The sequence below is a fragment of the Podarcis cretensis genome (assembly GCF_951804945.1).
Source record: "Podarcis cretensis genome assembly, chromosome: 6".
Taxonomy (NCBI): Eukaryota; Metazoa; Chordata; class Lepidosauria; order Squamata; family Lacertidae; genus Podarcis; species Podarcis cretensis.
In genome coordinates, this window is record NC_137175.1 from 33,324,544 (window position 1) to 33,332,431 (window position 7,888).

Genomic DNA, 7,888 nt, shown 5'->3' on the forward strand with positions numbered 1-7,888 from the left:
CAGAGCATTGCCCCTGAGCATGTGCAAAGTGACATTCCTTCAGCCTTGCCATCTCCCTCCTCCGAACCTCCTTTTTAAAGTAAACCAAGCCCTGTAGAGAAAGGGTGCCAAACCTTCACAAGCTGCCAGTTCAGCATGAAACTGGAAATTAAGGAATCAATGCCGACCTCAAATCCTGTGGGGAGCAGGAATTTGGGTGTCCTTTCTCCAGCCTTGCATTCCAAGAGTGGCTGGGGAAACCCAGCCAGATGGGCGGGGTATAAATAATAAATTATCATTATATTATTATCATCCCTCTGATTCCTCCGTTTTCCAAATAGACCTAAGACCCTCATCTGTCTTTGCGGCTTGCAGGGTCCGGACTGCACTAACAAAACTGCTTGATTATGGATCAAGCTTCTATAGGAAACAGCTGATGAAGACAAAACTGTGCCAAAAGGCAAAGGTCCCTAGACAAACTATAAATTCCAGAGGAATAGTTGTGTTAGTCTGCTGCAAGAAAAATAGTAATCTTGTGACTTGCTGCAGCATAATATCTTGTGGAATAAAAGAATCCTGACAGTTATGCTTAATTGTAAACAATAAATACAGCATGTAAATAGCAAATATAACATGTAATGACATTTCACTTTAATAAAATACCTATTAATCTTTTTTTGCTAATTTGAGGGGGTTTGGGAGAAACGTGAGTGTACAAAAGCTGGAAACAGGAGTGGTTTTAAGATGTTTCCAAAATTGTATGATACATCTGAAAGTTTGCGTAGGGAAGTTATTTATTTTGGAAGTGCTACAGAATTATAGGAGGCTAGTGGGACGCCGGTGGTGCTGTGGGTAAAACAACGCCTAGGACTTGCCAATCGCATGGTCGGCGGTTCGAATCCCCGCGGCAGGGTGCGCTCCCGTCATTTGGTCCCAGCGCCTGCCAACCTAGCAATTTGAAAGCACCTCCGGGAGCAAGTAGATAAATAGGGACCGCTTACCAGCGGGAAGGTAAACGGCGTTCCGTGTGCTGCTCTGGCTCGCCAGATGCAGCTTGTCACGCTGGCCACGTGACCCGGAAGTGTCTGCAGACAGCGTTGGCTCCCGGCCTATAGAGTGAGATGAGCGCACAACCCTAGAGTCTGGCAAGACTGGCCCGTATGTGCAGGGGTACCTTTACCTTTTAGTGGTATTCATAAATGAGCATTCAGTACTGAGCTGCTCATGGTGGTAGCAGCATACTGGTATAGTCCCAGAACAGTCAGTTCTTTTAGGATTCTGCTTCGCTATGCTTGCCTTGACAGATCTAAGTGTGGGAAAAGATTTAGCAAATAGCTCACTGTTGGGGCATGTCTGCACTACTGATTTTGCACAATTGGCTTTGGTATGTTCCTGATTTCTAACCCTATTGCCAAGCATTGTTCCTAAAAAAAACCCCGTTCCTGAATTGTTTGTCAGAGTAAGGAAAAATGAACCATTTTTGTTAACCTGAATGCTGATTGTCCAAAGAAGCCATCAGGCAACAGAGTTTATGGGCACTTAACTTCCTAGGCTTATGTCTTAATTCTGTTCTAACACCCTAACAGGTGTTTGGTTTGATATACGTTCATCTCCAGTGACTGAGTTAAGAAGCAGCCAGCAACTTTCTGTAGCTTGAGAAAGCAGTTGATAGAGATTTTAAAGGTCAAAGGGTTCAAGGCTGGATTTTCTGAAAGAATAAATCTTCATGTTGCTAAGTTTTTTCTTAAGTGCATTTCAGATCTGCCTCAGTGCTTGGCAATTGTCTGTGGTTAAATTTAACATGAATTTATTTGCTTAATGTATGCAGATAGTAGTTTAGATGGTCAAGGTGGTAATTTTGGTATGTCCTGGGGAGGCAGATATTAAATATCTTCAGGCATCGGCGCAAATAGCTCACCATGGATAAACATGAGAGCCCTGTGAGACATGTAGCAAATCTCTTTGCCCTGAGCAGAACAAAAATAAGGCAAAAGAATTGTGATAATGGTGTCAGAACATGGCAGCCAGGCATCATCGTATCATAGGTCAAACTATGAAACCCCAACTATTAAGATACATTTCAGAGGATGTGAGAACGTGCTACTGTGCTTCACTTCAGAGAAAATAAAAGGTAACACAGCTCAGCTTTCAAGAAATTTGGGGTGGAGCTAGATAGCTCAGTTGGTTAGAGCATGTTGCTGATAATGCCAAGGTTGCAGGTTTAATTCCTGTAGGATAACTGCATATTCCTGTATTGCAGGGGGTTGAACTAGAAGTAGATGATACTCAGGATCCCTTCCAACTGTACAATTCTTTGACTCCATGATTCTATGAATTCACCTAAGTCATACCCAAGATAGACATACTGAACTCATAACCAACTTCAGCAGTGCCTTTATTCTAGACAAATGGTCTAGTACTCCCAGTGAAGTACGGTACCCTTCTTTGCCAAATGGCTGCAGCTGATATGCTGGGTGAGCCGCGCTTCCAGCTGGGCTCAGTGTGGAGTGAGTGCCCTCTGAGTGCCCAAAACTGGGCTGGCCACTGCTGGAAAACATGACCTTCCACCTCTGTGCCATCCATGATGACTTCAAGGAAGCCAGAGTCCTCTTGTTGCTGCCCGGCTGCCACGGACCTGGCCCATCTGCTGCCTGCTGATCTCTCTCACCTGGCTGAGTGGCATCGGCAGGCACAGTGGCAGCCTGGCAGCTTCCTGAAGCTATGCCACCACAGGACAAGGAAGAGGAGGAAGTGATGTGCCAAGGGACCTGCTGCCATGGGCACAGGAGAAAAGGCACACCCTCTTCACACACTTTAGTAGCCAAGATTTGGTGAGTACCACCAGGAAAAAAAGGACAGAACTTAAGTAAACTTATTTCATTGGGTCTGCTCTTGAGTATGACCGGACACAAACCTTAATATTCAGTGTGCAAATGTGAAAAGTCACCCATACTCTTATCAGACCCTCTTTTTAGTTATCCGATTTCCACAAGCCGTGTCACCTGCAAAGAATCAAAGGGCATTTTTTGCTTCAGGCCTCCCCCTTGACCATTTAACCCTTGCCATCTTGCTCTCCCATTAATGACAAAAAGAACTATACACAATCTGAAAAGATCAGGAGGAAAGTTCACAAATGCTGCCTGCAAATGCTACCGAGGGGAAGGCCACCTTAAAGGCAAAATGCTGTTTCATATGTCTCTAGGCTTGGAGAATTAGCATTTCCAGACTTGCTGTCATCATGACATTCAGAGCAGGCTTAGTCACATTCTCTCGGATACCCAGCAGGTGGACCAATAAACAGAGAAGCTTCTCATTATATGTATGGCACACAATTGCATACTTACCTCACTTGTGAACAATGATAGCAGGTGTGAGGCTGGGCAGTGTGACAGGGCCCATCATTCAGGAAATTGTCATTGCAGTAAGACAGCACATTCTGGCCTGTTCTTAGCATTAGTGTGTTTGAGGGATAGCTGTTTATTATTATTCATTTTATTAAGAACACAATTCATACTGTAATTCAGCTGAGAGGGTAACTCTTAAGCCAATTTATTTTCATTGAGTTCAATGGGATTATATTTATAAACCTTACTGGATTGTGGAAATGAGGGTATTCCTTGAGACAAAAATAATTACATTGACCAATGTTCATGTAACTGGCTCTCCCAATAACAGTTTAGTTTATTATTGTTTAAAAAAATAATTTTATTGAGTTTTTTAGAATAATAGACCAAGGTGAGTTTATGCACTGTTGCACACAACATGTACCTATTACAAAAGACAACTAAAGAATAATGTAAAATGAAATGCCAGCAATTCATAATAATAGTTAAGTTTATTACATTTTTATATTACTTCAGGGTCCTGAATTATAAAAACTAAAATACACAGTAAATTCCATATAACAACGCAAATGTCAAATACTAAAGGAGTTCATCCGAAGTAAAAGTAATCTAAAAGTACAAAATATCCACACACCCCACTTCCACACAGAATGCACACCAGTAGTGTTTGGATTTGATATCCCACTTTATCACTACCCGAAGGAGTCTCAAAGCGGCTAACATTCTCCTTTCCCTTCCTCCCCCACAACAAACACTCTGTGAGGTGAGTGGGGCTGAGAGACTTCAGAGACGCGTGACTGGCCCAAGGTCACCCAGCAGCTGCATGTGGAGGAGCGGAGACTCGAACCCGGTTCACCAGATTACGAGTCCACCGCTCTTAACCACTACACCACGCTGGCTCCCACAGTAGCAACCAAAAGCCCAACTAAGAGTGCTGTTCAAATGCCCAGGGGAATAAAAAGTATTTGCCTGGGGATGAGAGCATTTCGCAGTCAGGAACATTAATTTTTCGCCTGTGCCAACACCTGCCTCGAAATACAGGGACAGTTTAACTAGAAAGTATTCCCATGGAAATAAGTTTGCAAAACTGAGAAACCAAGTTCCATTATATAGTGAGAAACATAACTGAGCAGTCAATAAAGACTTCTTCATTTTATTTGTATGCCACTTTTCCATAGTTAAAAAAAACCATGCTCAAGGTGGCTTACAACATGAAAAACGTACGTAATTACAAACATAACAAAAAGTACACAACCAAATTGAACAATTTCTATATAAATCATAATATCTAAAATAAAGATACAAAATGTCAGAAACAGCAAAAACCCCACCCAACAAAAAACCCTAAACAATCCCTCACCTTGGATATCCTCCCTTAGTTATAGCAGAGCATATTCTTCTGTAGGTAGAAACCACTTTATTCAGCACATGCTGCTGTTAAAGTTTATCTGACTGATTCCTTCACTGAAATTCAAATATAGCAGTTATAGGAGCTATCACCTTAAATACCCAGAGATAGTGAAGAAAGATGCAAGTATTACATGAGAGGTAAGCAGACAACAGGTTTCCAATATTTACTTTGCTTTTAAAAACAAACAAACATTATATTCCCAAAGTCCACCAACTGCAGCCAGGATCACAATTGTGGTTTGGGTAATGCCCATGGAATTAAAGAAGCAGGATGCCTCTGAACATATGTTCAGCCCAGGAATTTGCGTTCAATACCAGAATAGAGCACACAGTAATTCCATACATAAAACTACTCTGGCTTTTTTTCTCACACTTTCTTCATTAGAAAGGCCTAATTTAGAAAGAAAATGCCTTTTGCTGTGGCTTTTTAAAAAAACAACAATCGGTATGTGTGTCCCCCAAATCCTTGATGATCTACTACAAGTCGTCTAGAAATTAGCAAACCCTGATCTATCTTCTGCCTACCACTGTCCTGTCCGGTCTTTTCCTTGACCACCTCAACTGCTTTGAGTGGGTTTGAAATTTCACATGTCTGTGTATTGAAAATTCAAAATGTGCCTACTGAAATAGAAAAATATGCTGAACTCTTATGAGCTACACCTAAGAATTAGGGCTGATTCCTTTCCCTGTACATGCAAGTATATTCTGAGTAAGGTAATGCATAGAATCATGTTCTGGGGAAGAGTTGGATGTGCTACATTCAAATATGTTTTTCTTCTTAGGGAATGGGTAAGTGAAATGTCTCTTGGGATCCTGTTTCTACTATACATGCTTTGAAAATGGCACCTAAGTGTTTTCTTAGCATGGAAGTCATCTTTGGAGATTTCCATGTATTGGGTGTTGATAGCAACCATCCATCCTTGCTTCTCTGTTGCAGAGGCTGCCTCACTCCTATGAACCGCACAATCCGAGACAGCAGCTGGGAACTGTAATAAGGGTCTGACGCATGGAAGTGCTGCCAAGCAACCAAATTTTGTTTTTTTGGATTCACATCCAGACATACAACCTGAGTAACAGGTCAAATTTGTATTCCTATGCCCTGTGTCAGATGTACTATTAAGTTGATTGACGGACTGAAGGCATCACTTTCTGTTTATATAAAGAAGTAAATGCAAATCCTTGGCTTGTTTCTGATCTCTGTTTCGGGGTGTAGGTGAACGAAAAGGATACTTGCTGACATCTGAGGACACTCAACAAGACACCCAGGTATCAGTACTAACATGTGAGAGGCAGTGTATTCAAAAATAGTCTTTTTATAAGGTAGAGAGAGAGACCACAGCTCTGGTCACTTGCCAAACTCATTGGTGAAACACAACTCTAATGGGTATTGAAAGAGCATATTCTTGCTCTGCTGAGACCAGACACTCCTTTTAAAGCATGTGGGAGAGGAAGGCTCTGCGGTTGTTAAAGCAGGGAATTGCTTTAGCAGTACCCATCAGAGCAGGGCGGGCAAATCTGTGACCCTACAGATGTTGTTGGACTACAGTTCCCATCATCCCTGGCCATCAGCCATGCTGACTGGGACTGATGGGAGTTGAACAACTTCTGGAGGTCCTCATTAGGTAAAAGGTAAAGGGACCCCTGACCATTAGGTCCAGTTGCGGACAACTCTGGGGTTGCGGAGCTCATCTCGCTTTAGGCCGAGGGAATCGGCATACAGCTTCTGGGTCATGTGGCCAGCATAACTAAGCCGCTTCTGGTGAAACCAGAGCAGCACATGGAAATGCCATTTACCTTCCTGCCAGAGAGGTACCTATTTATCTACTTGCACTTTGACGTGCTTTTGAACTCCTAGGTTGGCAGGAGCAGGGACCGAGCAACGGGAGCTCACCCCGTTGCGGGGATTCGAACCACCGACCTTCTGATCAGCAAGCCCTAGGCTCTGTGGTTTAACCCACAGCGCCACCAGCGTCCCTCCACTTCTGCATTACTCTTGTCTTTTTGCTGAAGAGGAAGGCTGGGACAGGTGTTGTGTGCATGTATGGAGTGTGGGTGAGAGAGACAGAATGGCTTGGGAACTGTTTCTGTGACTACAGCTCCTGAGGCTTTTGTGTGTTCACTTTAGAAGGAAGTTGCTCCATTCTGGGATTTCAGATATTTCCATTGTGCTTATAGGTTAACTAATCCTGAATTTCATCTTTCCATCTTTAGATATCTCCATGTTGTTAATGAGAAAGTGTCCCACTTTCAGTAGTGACAGTAGAAGTGAACAATCACTGCGTCAGCAGAGCATTCATTTGTAAGGGAAATGGCTGCCTTTGTATGGACCCATCATATCCATATATTGCGGGATAACCAGCTTCATATAACCAGTATGCTTGAGTTAATTAATGCATGAAGGGGTTAATGCTATAGAGTAAGCTGCCCTGCCAGGCTTAGCTAGGTCACATAAGGAGTACTTAACATGACAAAGGGAAAACTAAATAGTGGTGTGCATTCTTGAACTATGATGCCATCTGGGCTGCATTCTGAAAATATCCAAGCATGCTTCTGTGTGAATCACTAAGCCCTAAAACATTAAAAAACCTCTCAAACATGAAGCTGACATTGCTGGATCAGAATTGATAGTATGACTAAGGCTTGCATATATATAAAAAGGCACAGACCGGTGTTCTTCCTATTTCTTGGCATGACATATAAGACAGAATTGATCTTATGTGTACAACCTTTAGTTCATGTAACGTGAAAAACAGAAGAAAAGTCAAGCACTAAAATACATTTTAAAAGAAAAAACCTATTCACTTATACATGACCTTCAAAAAGCCAGCGCAAAGAAATACATCTTACAATGTTTCCAAAATACATACAGTAATTTCTTCAAGCGTGCATCCTCTCCATTTTGTCTTTCATTTAGGCAACTCTCAGTGTGTGCATATTGGAGTTATCTAGAAGAATCACTTGCTGACAGACCTAAAGGGAAGGGGAGCATTTCTAAATTGAGATCTCTATCCCTGTCATGTACGCAAAACAATGCTGAACCAAAAACAAAATCAGTGACTTTTTCTTGGATGGGAACGGACTAGGCAGGGAATTTCAAGAAACTTCGAGAACCAACACTTAGTCTTGACACATTTGCTGAGGAGAATAGGAGAGGT

General features: G+C 42.3%; 2 long non-coding RNA genes across 2 annotated transcripts; one reads left to right on the forward strand and one right to left on the reverse strand.

Annotated features, from left to right (window-relative positions):
* Positions 1-2,452: 2,452 nt before the first annotated feature.
* Positions 2,453-7,083, forward strand: LOC307218101. Its single transcript, XR_013839769.1, has 3 exons — positions 2,453-2,810; positions 5,671-5,999; positions 6,945-7,083. It is a non-coding gene; the product is annotated as an uncharacterized lncRNA (long non-coding RNA).
* Positions 3,796-4,803, reverse strand: LOC307218072. Its single transcript, XR_013839739.1, has 2 exons — positions 4,209-4,803; positions 3,796-3,961 (listed from the first exon to the last, which is right to left on the reverse strand). It is a non-coding gene; the product is annotated as an uncharacterized lncRNA (long non-coding RNA).
* Positions 7,084-7,888: the final 805 nt, after the last annotated feature.